Source organism: Balaenoptera musculus, chromosome 4, assembly GCF_009873245.2.
Source record: "Balaenoptera musculus isolate JJ_BM4_2016_0621 chromosome 4, mBalMus1.pri.v3, whole genome shotgun sequence".
Lineage (NCBI taxonomy): Eukaryota > Metazoa > Chordata > Mammalia > Artiodactyla > Balaenopteridae > Balaenoptera > Balaenoptera musculus.
Window position 1 is genome coordinate 26,250,299 of NC_045788.1, and position 13,749 is coordinate 26,264,047.

The following is a 13,749-nucleotide window of genomic DNA, read 5'->3' on the forward strand; positions in this document are numbered from 1 at the left end:
TAAAGGACAAAATTGTACAGCTAAAGGTTGAAACATTAATTAAAATAAATTATCAAAAAAAGCCAAAATATTTTTACATGTAAAAAACATACAGTGTGTTAAATGAGAAGAATGTAAATCAGAATTTCAACCAGTGTCCTTGAAATCATTTGTGATGGAGGAAAGAAAGGAAGAGAGGAAGAAGAGAGGGATGAAGGTAGGGGAAAAAATACTGTCCCTCATTGTCAGATTTAGCATTGAGCAGAATTTCAATAAACTTTGCTGCATTGATAAACTTAAAATATATATGTCATCTATTCTAGATTCTTATTACTTTCAAAATGGTGTGAATAAAAATTTGAAATTTTCTTCCAATTTTCAATTTAAAACTTAGCTTTATTTATTTTTTACTTGTCTATGCTTAGGACTCCTTCAGAAATTCATGTTTTCAAATACAAGACATGTTATTATTGAAATGTGTGAGTATATATATACTAGTATATGTAAATGTGTAACAGATGATCATGTCATAGACCGCTGTACATGCATGTATATATATGCATACACATACAGTCTAACAATGTTAATTCTTTTTTCTTTAATTTTGAATAATCTTTAGATCATAAGCATAAGAAATACTCAAAATGTCTCTTTCTAAGAATTTATATCCATGTATATTTATGTGTGTGTGTATATATATATACATATATATATAAAACGAGATTTGGGACCTTTAATTCATTGTTATCAAATAACTCTGTTCAAAAGTAACTGTCCCTTTGCAGCCAGTTAAGCAGACTGTGCTCTTTTCTCCATGGGGGCCTGGTGTGCAATGGCTGCAAACAGCACCCTCCTCGGTAGTGTATGCAACCTGTTGCCTGTACCGCTTGCCCTAAGGGAACTTGGAGACAGCTTTTTCCAGTGGACATTCATGACTGGCATGCTGTCCCCAATCTAGGCTCCACGCAGGTATTTGTGGTGCCTTTGGAAAGCCCCAGGGCACAGTGGCCAGGGTCCCCATTGGCCAAGTCATCATGTCCATCCACACAAAGCTGCAGAACATGGAGCATGTGATTAAGGCCCTCCACAGGGCCAAGATTCAGTTCCCTGGCCACCAGAAGATCCACATCTCCAAGAAGTGGGGATTTACTAAGTTTAATGCAGATGAATTTGAAAACATGGTGGCAGAAAAGTGGCTCATCACGGACGGCTGTGGGGTCAAATACATCCCTACTCATGGCCCCTGGACACGTGGCGGACCCTGCACTCATGAGAGCTTCGGCGCTGCCCCCTCCTTACTCGTGCCCACCCATAAATCCTACTTTCCTGTCAAAAAAAAAAAAGTGATTGTCCCATTTTGCCCTAGTGTTCTTTATTGATGACGTCACTGCTCCCTTATTGGTGGCTGAGTTTATCAGCATAGGCAATAAAGGAATGGAATGCTAAAGCTAGCTTATTAAATACTTGTTTAACTTTAGTAAAAGGATACTTTAGCCACCTGAGTCTGGTTTCAAACAATATTGGTGCACTCAAGCTGTGCCCCTCCCCTTTCCACTTCAGCCCAGGATCTTATAAGTGCCACTGCTATTTACAGGGGCATTGTGATTGTTAACTGTTGGAGACAGAAGGGGGAGAAGCATGAGGGCAGTAGGGACCTCTCTGACCAGCCCCTTGGAGTAGGTTTTAGTCACTAGAGAAAAGGACGAGATGCCAGTCGGACTGATTTGTGAGACAATTTGAGGCAGGTCAGTGTGAGAGCCAAGAGAGATGGAATGGTTCTGTGGGAGCTGTGAGCCCTCTGTAAGACACAGGGCACAGGCAGAGCTGACTGGGGCTCACAGCTTGGTGGAAAGGAGCATTTTCTTAGTCCCTACATGGAATCCAGACTACTGCAGCAAACCAAGCTGCAGATCCCATACCACTGGCTCAGGCACTGGCATTCTCATGGCAAGCATCTCTTTCTAATGAAAACGCAGGGGGCAGATGTGCACAAGAAGAAAGGGAGAGAGAGAAGAGCATGGTAGCAGCATATGAAAACAGCAGGGATCCTTCGCTTTGAGAGTATCAAATGAGGGTGTGTATGCGCCTGTGTGTGTGTCCCAGGAATAAATAGAGGACATTTTGGGAAAATCCAAATATTCCTATTTGGATTTCAGAACCATTTGTAAACTTGGCTTAACAAAAATATAACATATATATATTTAGTGGCTGTTGCTAGACGACATTAGGGATGTTTTGTAGTCATGAGGCCAATATTTGTTGAACTCTGCTTTCTATTGAGGATCACTAGTGCTTTAATCCTTAGCCTTTTATCTTTCTTTCTTTTTTTCATTACTTAAGGAATGCTGAATCTCTCATCAATCTTAATCTAGGATATTTTGCTTACTAGGAAAGACCATGGCATTTCTGGCATAGGTAAATAATTTCATATGATACATGTTTTCCCAAGAAAATGCACAGATATGAAAAATAAAATCAACAATGAATTATTCTGATTTTCTCTAAAGAACCACTTAGTTCATATTAGAGTCAACAATGAAGTAAGACTACAATGATCAAGAAAAGCATAAAAGAGTAATGGGGGAAGGCATAGTAGATGAGGTACTTCAGCAGCAAGGATTCAAGAGTTAGGATGGAATTTGAGGCAAAACCCAAAAAGCTTGGATTTCTGCTTCAACATCATGAGTAACTGGGAGCTGAGTTATACCACCCCTTCCCAAATACAGCTAGACTCCTGATAAGATGCATTCTTAGGGGCATCTCTAGTTTCACTGGAGATGGAAGGGATTTCCAGGGATTATCCCACCAATTGAGGATAAACAGAACAGCTAACTAGAACTGAGCCTGGAAGCACAGGGAACCTGGGCTCCTAATACTGTTGGCCAAAGTGTATTTCTGAGCTACGCAGGAATATGGTCAGGATTCTGGAAGCTGGTCCCCAAAATGCGGGAGCCAGGACTTTAGTAGTGGGAAGTTAGCATGACAGCCCATGTGAAGAAGAGTCAATGTGAAGGGAAGCCAGGATAGATCTATGGACAATGGTGAGGAATAAGTTTGCATGAAAACTGAGTTCCAAACCAACATCTGGACCTTTGGATCAGCAATGACAAAGAGAGTTGATTCTGAGACTCCCAATCTAATGCAAAAGCCCCCAAAGAGGCCTGTGAAATAGGAGATAGGAATGCTCCCCAATAACATAAACAATGACACAAGTGGGGTCAAATGCCCTTTGAAGGAAAGTATCCCTAATTAGGACCTCAGGACTCCCACAGATTAATATGACATCACATCAACATATGAAACAACAGATTTAGAAAACCAAGGGCTAAAGACATTAACACTCTCAGAATTTCTTTGTATAAAATATTTAAAGACATAAAAATAAAATTGCAAAGATCAACACACTCAAGAAAATTTTCACAAATAAGAATACAAACTTGAAAACAATTGGCTTCTAGAAATAAAAATATATGCAATCATGCAAGTCAAAAATCTCAAAAAATAGGCTGAGTGTATATCAGAGTAGACACATCTGAGAAGAGGGGTAATGAACTGCAAGGTATACCTCCTTATGTCACATAAGGAAAAATTTCTCACTGGTAGAAATGTAGATTGTTCCAGCCATTTTGAAAAAGCAACCTGGCGACATCTCTTAAAATTTCAAGGCAGAACAAGCTGAGTTCTGAGAAAATAATTTTAAAAAATAAAGGCACCTACCTGTAAGCATATAAGTAATGAAGGGAGATGGGTAGTTAATTTTTATTAACAGGTTATTTATTCTTCTTTTTACCACTGACTTCTATGACATAATTTGGAAAATCACAAGCTAAGAATATTATTAGAGAAAAAGAATAATAATAAAATTACCTGATATTTATATAATATTTATTATATGCTAGCTACTATAAACACTTTTTATATATATTAACTCATCTTTTCAACAATCTTATAAGGTAAGTACTAATATTACTTTGAAATATGTGTTGCTCAAGAACACATGACTAGATAATAGAGAGTTTGAACACAGGCAGGGAGTCTTATTCTAAAATTTTCACTTTTAACCACTCATAATCTACACACTTTTATAATACAAGCAAAATATAGGAAAGAGAGTCCTTTACAACCCTCAAAACACATTGAAAGAAGCCTGGAATGGTAGTTAACACGTTTGTATATAAATAGCTTGTGAGATATAAAACTCCAACAGGCAGGAGAACTTGAAGACCAACATCTGTGTTACAAATATGAAAAGTCAAAGAGGCTTTCCAGAATGAATTTTCAGTTCCCCAAAGTGCAGCACATCCTTGTCAAAAAGACAAAAATAAGAATTAATAACTCTTTTTTTTTTTTTTTTAAGAATTAATAACTCTTTTTTTTTTTTTTTTTAAGAATTAATAACTCTTAGTACAAATCCCTGGAGTCCTGTTAAATTTAATCTGGCTATCTCTCCTCTGTTAGGAAACTGAGAACTAGGGAGATTAGTATTTAATAAGAGATGGGTTCCTTACAAATGTACCCACTGCCAACTTCTCCAGTTGGAAAGTTTGAAGAAATAATCACAAACTGAACCCAACAACAATAAAAGAGAATCTCTTACAGTTCATTAGAACTGAACATTTTGTAAATAATATTTAGGCTATCTCTTCAGAATTGTATGTGATCACGAATTATAAGTAAGGAAATGAATAGTGAAAATCGGTGTGGACTTAAATAGTGACACCTCCCCTGAATATAATTTAAGCACGTTTATCCTGAAATGAAATTTCAATGCAACATGAAATTTCAATGCAGCATCAAATTTCTGATGATCATTTAATGTTTCCTTTATTAAAAATGATTACTCAGGCATGACTTCAATAAATTATCAAGGAAAGAAGCCAGAGTTAAGTACCATAACTATCTGCATGTTCTTCCATGTTAATATCATTGGGAAGAGTAACAAGCTAAAATATCAATATACTTAAAATCCAACCCACTGCTCAATTTTCCCTCTTAATAATAGTTGTAGAAGAAATTCTCTACTACATTTCATGCTAGATGTCTTAAAAAATCATCATCTGCTCTCGCTGGGGTATACTCAGACCCCCTCATAAGGTGGAAATTCCTAGGGAGATAGTCAATCAGTATCAAATTCTACTTAAATGTACATCATTATTTTTTCAAAGTTCATTCGACAAACTGGTTTAGGTTTAGGAAACTAATGAATAGAAAAGAAATACATTCTTTTTTTAGGAAATGAAATAATTGTTCTCTTGATTGAGAACAATCTCTCCTCCTTTTTGCTACTTAATGCAACTAATATTTAGCAATTATTAAGTTTGATAAATTTCATATAATTAGTAAGCAGCCAACAAGCCACAACAGTGGAAAATATTCACTTGCCAATGATTTGGTCATCCTTTCCTGGTAGAATGTTTTGTCTCAGCTTAGGGGCTATTTAATTGTAGTCATAGAGGAGCCAGGCTCAGAATTCTGCTACACAGCAGGGAGAGAACTGCTCTCAATTACAAAAAAATTCAGCCCAGTCTTTTTATCTATGATCTGTGTTTCTACTAACCCTAAATTAGCTCATAAACAATTGGTGAATAAGGGAGTGATATCAGTATGTGTTGATTGTTATGTTGATTCATATGGGATTTTTTTATAGACAAGTGGAAACAGAAGAGGGAATAGAATTATGACCTTTATCAGGAAAGGAAATATCCTTCACCCCAGCTGCTGCACAGGCCAGGAGGTCTTCCATCTGTATTTTAACAGCTTCCTCCCAGGGAGCTCACCCCAGGCTTGCAGGATTCTCCTGTGCTCACAGTTCTATTAACACCCGAGTTTTCCCAGTGCCAACAAGCCAGCATTTCTGATCAACTGTCTTTGCGAATTTTCACATCCCTTGAGCATCCTACTGTCTATGCTGTCCAAATGATCTCCAAAGTCCCCAATTATTGTTTCCTTAGGGCTCTGGATGTAAAGTTACATGGGTTTTGAGAGGTCGGCCCCTAAAGTTATTTTCCCATAGGCCCTATTGTTTCAAATGTGTGAATTTGCAGAACACAAACCCTTTTGTATATATCATGTTATAACAGAATAACTTTATTGCTAAAAGACACCCTATGGCTAATGGGGAGCTAATCATTTGAGTTTAGGTACTATAAAGACATAAGAACATTTAATATAATTAAAGTAGTACTTCTTTAAAAGAACTGTATATAAAAGCAATAGCTCAGAAGACAGTTTGCCATCAAATAATTTGCTTTATTTAATGGGTTAAGGCTTGTCTTTAACTTTAAAGAATATACTAGAAACATATAGTACCCTGAACACACTCCTTTCTAAATTTTAGTCTGAGGCTAGGAGTATTATTTGATCTAGAGCATATGTTCCCAAGCAGGCCTGGGTCCCCACTAGGCTCCTGCTACCTTGAACAACATACATTTGGGGAGACGGGGCTAAAATGGTAGTCATTAGCCATTTCTCCCAATACTTAGTTCCTCCTCTAGATCAAGAGTCTTGATCTCACAGAAAATGATGCTACTCTGATATAAGACAGCTGTTCTCAATGGGAAGGAATCATAGTAAAATGAGAAGGTGAAATCTTAAAAATAGGCACCGGAAAGTCTAGCCCACATCAAAGATAGAATCTTTGGAATAAAAGAAAATAAGGAGAGGGAATATGGTATTAAGACTTCCCATGTTGTGAAATACTGACCTAGACGGGTTAATAAGAAAACTCAATAATATGGGACTTTTTCTGAAAGCAAAAGTTATTGCTATCACTTAGATTTCTAACCAAGGCCATCTTCTATTTCCCCATGATCCCCTCCCACTTGATGACTAATTGCATTTTTCTAAAGAAAGACATAAATCAGAGTGAAAGTAGGTGTACTGAGAATATTTATAAATACATATTTATATATATATGTATGTTCAACCTTATTTGAGAAAAGAGAGTTCTTTCTCAATCTTGATCTTTAAAATAGAACTTAGAAGTAGTAGTGAAGATGGGTGCTAAACTCTTTTATCATGGAGATTTAGGTTCTGTCTATAATTAAAAATAAGTTCCTACAAGTCAACAGTAAACTGTCCTGAGGAAGCTTAAGATGATTTATGGGCCAAAGTATTAAACTTGTCAAGGCCACAGTTTAACAACACAAAACTTAATAGTGACTTGATTTTAATTAAGAATTGCTGTAGATATATGGATTGCTGGGTCTGAACATTGTTATGGGACCTCACTTATAGTAATATGAATTTTAATCTTAATATCGAATCCAAGGTTTTGCCTTTTATTTGATTCATCAAAACTATATCTGCTTGATAGGATCAAGCTTTAAGCACACTTCCTACAGAAGTTGTATATTGATGAGCTACTTCCATCTTGGAATTCTATGAGAAACCCCTCCAATGCTCAAATGTATATGAGAACAGAAAGATGGACAGATTGGGTGGTCATTGGGTAGGGTAGAGGAGAGTGGGAGACGCAATGACATTGGGTAGAGGGCATTCCTCTTTCTTTTCTGAAAACTAATAGACCCCTAAGACAGGAGATATATTGAGCATCCTTTCTTTGCATCACTCTTATAATTTTATTCTTTGGATATGAAGTGCTTGGGAAATATTAGGAAAAGAACAACAGTGACCTGGTAATGAAACTGCTAACTTTTATTCTTCCTTTGTCCTAAAATATACTTGGGAACAAACTGAGAAACATTAAGGAACATTAATTGTGTCTTTAAAATTCAAATCATGCAATTCCACTCTTACCAGATTTTTTAAAAAGCTATATATGAAAAAAGGATCCTCGTCCCTGACTTAATACATCGCCTTTTATTAGGATCAGCACATCTCTTTCTCTCATTGGATTAGTATACCTCGTGAATCCTTAGCTGTTTTATGCATAAAAGGTGCTGAACAGTGGTTTCTGAGTTATGAATTAAAGGGATACTTAAATACAGCTCACTGCTCAGTAGCATGGGGGAAATGATGACCAGGAAGAGGACAGGAGAACTAAATTACTAACAAAATAAAGGAGAACAAATGAGATTTCATACTTTTTGGAGGGGGGTAAGGGTGAAAGCCAATAATTTAAGTTAATGATGCAAATGAACAGAGAATGACCCATTTCTGTAACAGCCTTTCTACCTCTTGTATGGGTAGGATCAAGTCTGTGATGAGCCATTGCCTACACCTTTCAAGAGCCCCAAGAGCCCAAGTCATCCCTCTCTCAGTTCCCACCCTTCCCCAGGCTGCTAATAATGCACTTAGGGGCCAACAGAACAGATTGGACTTCACTTCTCTAAACACATCTGTGCCCTGGACATGGACCTGCACAACATTAGCAGTAACTGACATGGCCACCCAGAAATTGATAAGCTGATTATATTATTTATATGGTGACACACAGGACCTAGAATAGCCAAAACAATTTTGAAAAAGAAGAAAAATTGGAGGAATCATTATTTTATTTCAAAATTACAGTAATCAAGACACTTTTGGAACTGGCATAAGAATAAACATACAGATCAATGGAAGAGAATTGACAGTCAGAAATAGACCCTCACATATATGGTTAAATGATAAGTGACAAATGTGCAGGGTAATTTAATAAGAAAAGATAGTCTTTTCAACAAATGTTGTGAAACAATTGGACTTGCATATGCCCTCACTATGCATGTCAAAAATGAATGTCAACATTTATTTTATACCACAGGCAAAAAAGTAACTCAAAATGGATCATAGGCCTAAATACAAAATCTGAAACTACAATTTTTTAGTAAAAAAAATAAAAGAAAAACCTTTGTAATCTTAAGTTGGACAAAGATTTCTTAGAACATGTAATGGTTCATTTATGTGTCAACCTAGCTAGAATATAGTGACTATGGTTAGTTGTTTGGCCAAACATTAGATTAGATATTGCTATAAAGGTATTTTTTAGATGTGTTTAACATTTATAATCAGTTGACTTTAAGATTATTCTGCATAAGGTGGGTGAGCCTCAAACAATCAGTTGAAGGCCTTAAGAGCAAAGGCTAAGGTTTCCCGATGAAAAAGGAGTTTTGCCTCCAAACTGCCACATAGAAATTCTTCCTGAGTTTCCAGCCTTCAGATGCAAGACTGCAATATTAACTCTTTTTTTAATTGTGGTAAAAAAATAATAATAACATGAGATCTACACTCTTAACACATTTTTAAATGAACAGTAATTATTGTTAGCTATAAACACATCGTTGTACTTCAGATCTCTAGAAGTTTTTCATCTTGCCTGACTGAAACTTTATACCCATTGAACTGCATTTCCCTCACTTCCTCTCCCCCAACCCCTGACGATCACCATTCTACTTTCTACTTCTACAAGTTTGACTACCTTCGATAGCTCATATAAGTGAAATCATGCAGTATTTGTCCTTCTGTGACTGGCTTGTATCATTCAGCATAATGTCCTCAAAGTTCATGCATGTTGCAGCATATGATGGGATTTACTATTTTTTTTAAGGCTGAATAATATTTCATTGTATGGATATACCACATTTCCTTTATCCATTCACCCAGCATTGAATATTTAGGTTGTTTCTACCTCTTGACTATTGTGAATAATTCTGTGATGAACATGGGAGTGTTCTCTTGAAATTGCAGCCTGCTGCCTTGACCTATGGATTTTAGACTTACCAGCCCTCATATCCACAATCACTTGAGCCAATTACTTAAATCTCTCTCTGTCTGTCAACTAGAGCTCTTATACCTTGTTTGGGGGAATATAAATGGCATGGCCACCTTGTTATAATATTGAACATACACCTACCATATGACCCAGCAATCCCACTCTTATCAAGAGAACTGAAAACATATGGCTACACAATGGCCTGTAAATGAATGTTTTAGCATTTGTATTTATAATCACTCAAAACTGGAAACATCTCAAACACCGAAAATGGATAATAAATAAATTATGGTATATCTACACAATAAAATGCTACTCAGCAATAAAAAGCAAGGAATTACTGATACATGCAAGAACTTGGATGAATTTCAAAAACATTATACTGAATGAAATTTTAAAAAGACACAAAAGCCTACCTACTAAATGATTCCACATACATGACATTCTGAAAAAGGAAAAAATCATTGACACAGAAGTCAGATCAGGGAAGGGATTTTGGTGTGATGGAACTATTCTATACTTTGAATGTGGTGGTCACTGTTCTTATAATTTTAGGTAGTTACAAACATCAGTTAAATAATGGGCTTCGGATTAACAATACATTTAGGAAGTAAATTGAAATTGTGACCATTGTAATGGTTTTATTGGCTACTATGTCACTGATGCATTTTAAAAGTTTTAACTCTTTCTTAAGAAGTTGAATTAAAATCTTAAACCAATTGCAAAGGAACTGTCCAGAAAGTGCTTTTGGAAGAGATTAATAAAGAAAGTTATTACTTGGAGGCTCATTTGTTTTTAATTATAGCTAGAGAAATTCAACCCATTGGTCCTTCATGTGTGGCAGCCTTTGATGAAAATTAAAATGGCTGGACTTGATAACTTTTCCAAACTGTAGATGAGGAAAGTGTATTAAAGCTCAATGAAATAATTTTAGTTAAAAGCAGAAATTTGAAAAGAATAACTGTTTTACAAAAGCCAGAGTATAAAAAGAATTAGTTTTTTGAATATGAGATATTAAAGTTTAAAAACTAAATATTTTCTCTCTAAGTTAAGATGGAAAAATTTTGGCTTTGCTAGAATGAATTGTTTTAAAGAGACCAAATATTCAGAAGGAAGAGAAAAATGTCTCAAGCGAGATTACAAAATATCACTGAATTTCTCTTTTGTGCAAGACACTGCTGCCTTTTGTACAAAAACCTATAAAGTTCCAAATATTTTACCCTACATTTTTTCTATTAATCCATATAACAACTCTATAAACTATAACAGTATACTTTTATCTATGTTAACAAATAAGAAAACTGGGCCTGTTTCTTTTCCAATTTACCAGTCACTACCAATGGAGTTGTACTTCAACACTAAGGTCTTTGCACTCATACCACAGCGCCTTTTCTGAGTATAGGGAGACCTCAAAGATATTGCAGGGTTTGGTTCCAGACCAAAAAAGCAATATCTCAATAAAGCAAATATCTGAATAAAATGAGTCACAAGAAATTTTTGGTTTCCCAGTGCATATAAAAGTTATGTTTACACTATTCTATAGTCTCTTAAATGTGCAATAGCATTATGTCAAAAAAAATGTATATACCTTAATTTAGAAACTTTATTATTAAAAAATACTAACCATCATCTAAGCCTTTGGTGAGTTGTAGTAGTAACATCAAAGCACTAGTCACAGATCACCATAACACATATAATGATAATGAAAAAGTTTGAAATGTTGCGAGAATCACCAAAATGTGACACAGAGACATGAAGTGAGCAAATGCTGTTGGAAAAGTGGCACAGATAGACTTGTTTGATGCAGGGTTGCATCAAACTTTCAACTGGTAGAAAAAAACACAATGTCTTCAAAGCACAATAAAGTGAAGCGCAATAAAATGAGATATGCCTGTATTATCCTCTTCTGGAATACAAAATGTTCTATTAAGTAGCTATTTGCTGCCGATTTACAGAAACCTGTTTTGTTGTTCACTCACTATTGTACTATGTTTTTTTTTTTCTTTATTTGTTTTTGGCTTTTGCCTGAGTTGAGTTTGCCAATGGAGAGGAGAAAAAAAACTAAGTCTCAAAGAGGGCTAGTGACATGATAAAATGTGGAGCTAGTATTTTTCATCGCAAAAGCTTTTAGCTAATCTCAGTAAATGACTTATATGAGCAAAATAAATCTTTGATCAAAAAAGCTGTCATGATCCTGAATTATTATTTAGAAGCTAAATAATATGATGTCTGAGATGTGCTTTAAAATATTTCAGGACAAAGGAGGTGATGGAGATAGATGGAATAAAATTGGAGAAATGTTTGTAACTATAACTGTTGAACCTAGGTTATATATACATGGACATTCATATGCTCCTCTCTCTGCTTTCGTGTATGTTTAAAGTTTTTCATAATACAAAAGCTATTTTCAAATGCCACCATGAATCAAATTCTATAATCAAAGGCAATATTATTTGGGATTTTTTTAATGTTTGTTCATTTATTTATTTATTTGGCTGCGTCGGGTCTTAGTTGCAGCACTCAGAATCTTCGTTGCCGCATGCGGGATTTTTCGTGGAGGCATGTGGGCTTTTCGTTGCAGTGCGCGGGCTTGCCTCTAGTTGTGGTATGAGGGCTTCAGAGTGCACAGGCTCAGTAGCTGCGGCGCGCGGACTTGATTGCCCCACGGCATGTGGGATCTTAGTTCCCCAACCAGGGATCGAAACCGTGTCCCCTGCATTGGAAGGCGGATTCTTAACCACTGGACTACTAGGGAAGTCCCAAAGGCAACATTATTTGTTATTGCTTCATAAATATTTGAAAAAAATGGAAATATTTGAAAAAAATAAAGCGAGATTCTTGTACTAATAATGCACATTCATTTCTATCAGGAATTTTTCTCTTCCTTACTGTTTACAATGATCTTACTTTCAAAAACAATAAGTTTTCACATCAAAATGAAATATAACAAGTGAGAGAAATAAAGAAGAAAGAAAATAAAGTCTAAGAACACCAAGTAAAGTTCTCATCAACCAAACCATCAGAGGGTTTGCTCCTGAATGTCATTTGATTTTCATGCTGCTGAGCAAGATCGTAAGAGGAATGACACTGAAAGGCCAGGTCACTAGGAGAACTGTCACTATTGTATCAAAGGAAAATAGCCTTTAGTTTTTAGGCTTTTTCTCAATTTTACAAACAATGTCACAGACCATCCAGCATATTGATGCATTTTAAATCTGGTATTTTCACTCTATCCAAGTTAAAAAAATAGATTTGGTGATGTCCAGTGCTTTCTGAATGTAAAAGAAGTAAGAGACTAAGAATCGGGGGGCAGGAAATAAACCAAATATTACTAATTGCATATGAGACACTATCCAGACTCAACACGATAGTCTACTGGAAATGCCTTCTACAGATGCTAAAACTGTTGTCTTGTAACCATTTTTCTTCAGTCTTTGTAGAAAATCATGCTTTTTCAAGTGCAGCCTCATACAAGTGCAATGATAACTAGTGCTGATACAGTAAAAGAAATATAAACCCATTTAAGCCCTTGATCATCATACTTCCCTCTCAACGTGCATGTGAAAAGAATGTAAAATAACTCAAATGGAAAGCTTCATCTAGGGCTTCCCTGGTGGCGTAGTGGTTAAGAATCCACTTGCCAATGCAGGGGACACGGGTTCAAGCCCTGGTCCGGGAAGATCCCACATGTCGCGGAGCAACTAAGCCCGTGTGCCACAACTACTTAGCCTGCGCTCTAGAGCCCACGAGCCACAACTACTCAGCCCATGCACCACAGCTATTGAAGCCCGCGCGTAGAGCCCGTGCTCCACAACAAGAGAGGCCACCGCAATGAGAAGCCGTGCACCGCAACGAAGAGCAGCCCCCGCTGGCTGCAACTAGAGAAAGCCCACAGGCAGCAACGAAGACCCAACACAGCCAAAAATAAATAAATAAATAAATAAATAAAGCTTCATCTAAATCTGTTGTGGTCAATCTAAAATAATTATAAAATGCCTCATGTGTCTATTACACATGTTAAAATCTTGAACATTAATAAACCTGAATTAGAGGACAAAATTAAATAATCAGCAAAATGTTGACCAAGGGGTCCTTGAATTGACAGCTGTGTACACATC

General features: G+C 36.2%; 1 non-coding gene across 1 annotated transcript; it reads left to right on the forward strand.

Annotated features, from left to right (window-relative positions):
• The first annotated feature begins 758 nt into the window (after positions 1-758).
• LOC118895044 lies at positions 759-893 on the forward strand. The gene has a single exon (XR_005019822.1). It is a non-coding gene; the product is annotated as a small nucleolar RNA SNORA70 (small nucleolar RNA).
• The last annotated feature ends 12,856 nt before the right edge of the window (positions 894-13,749 follow it).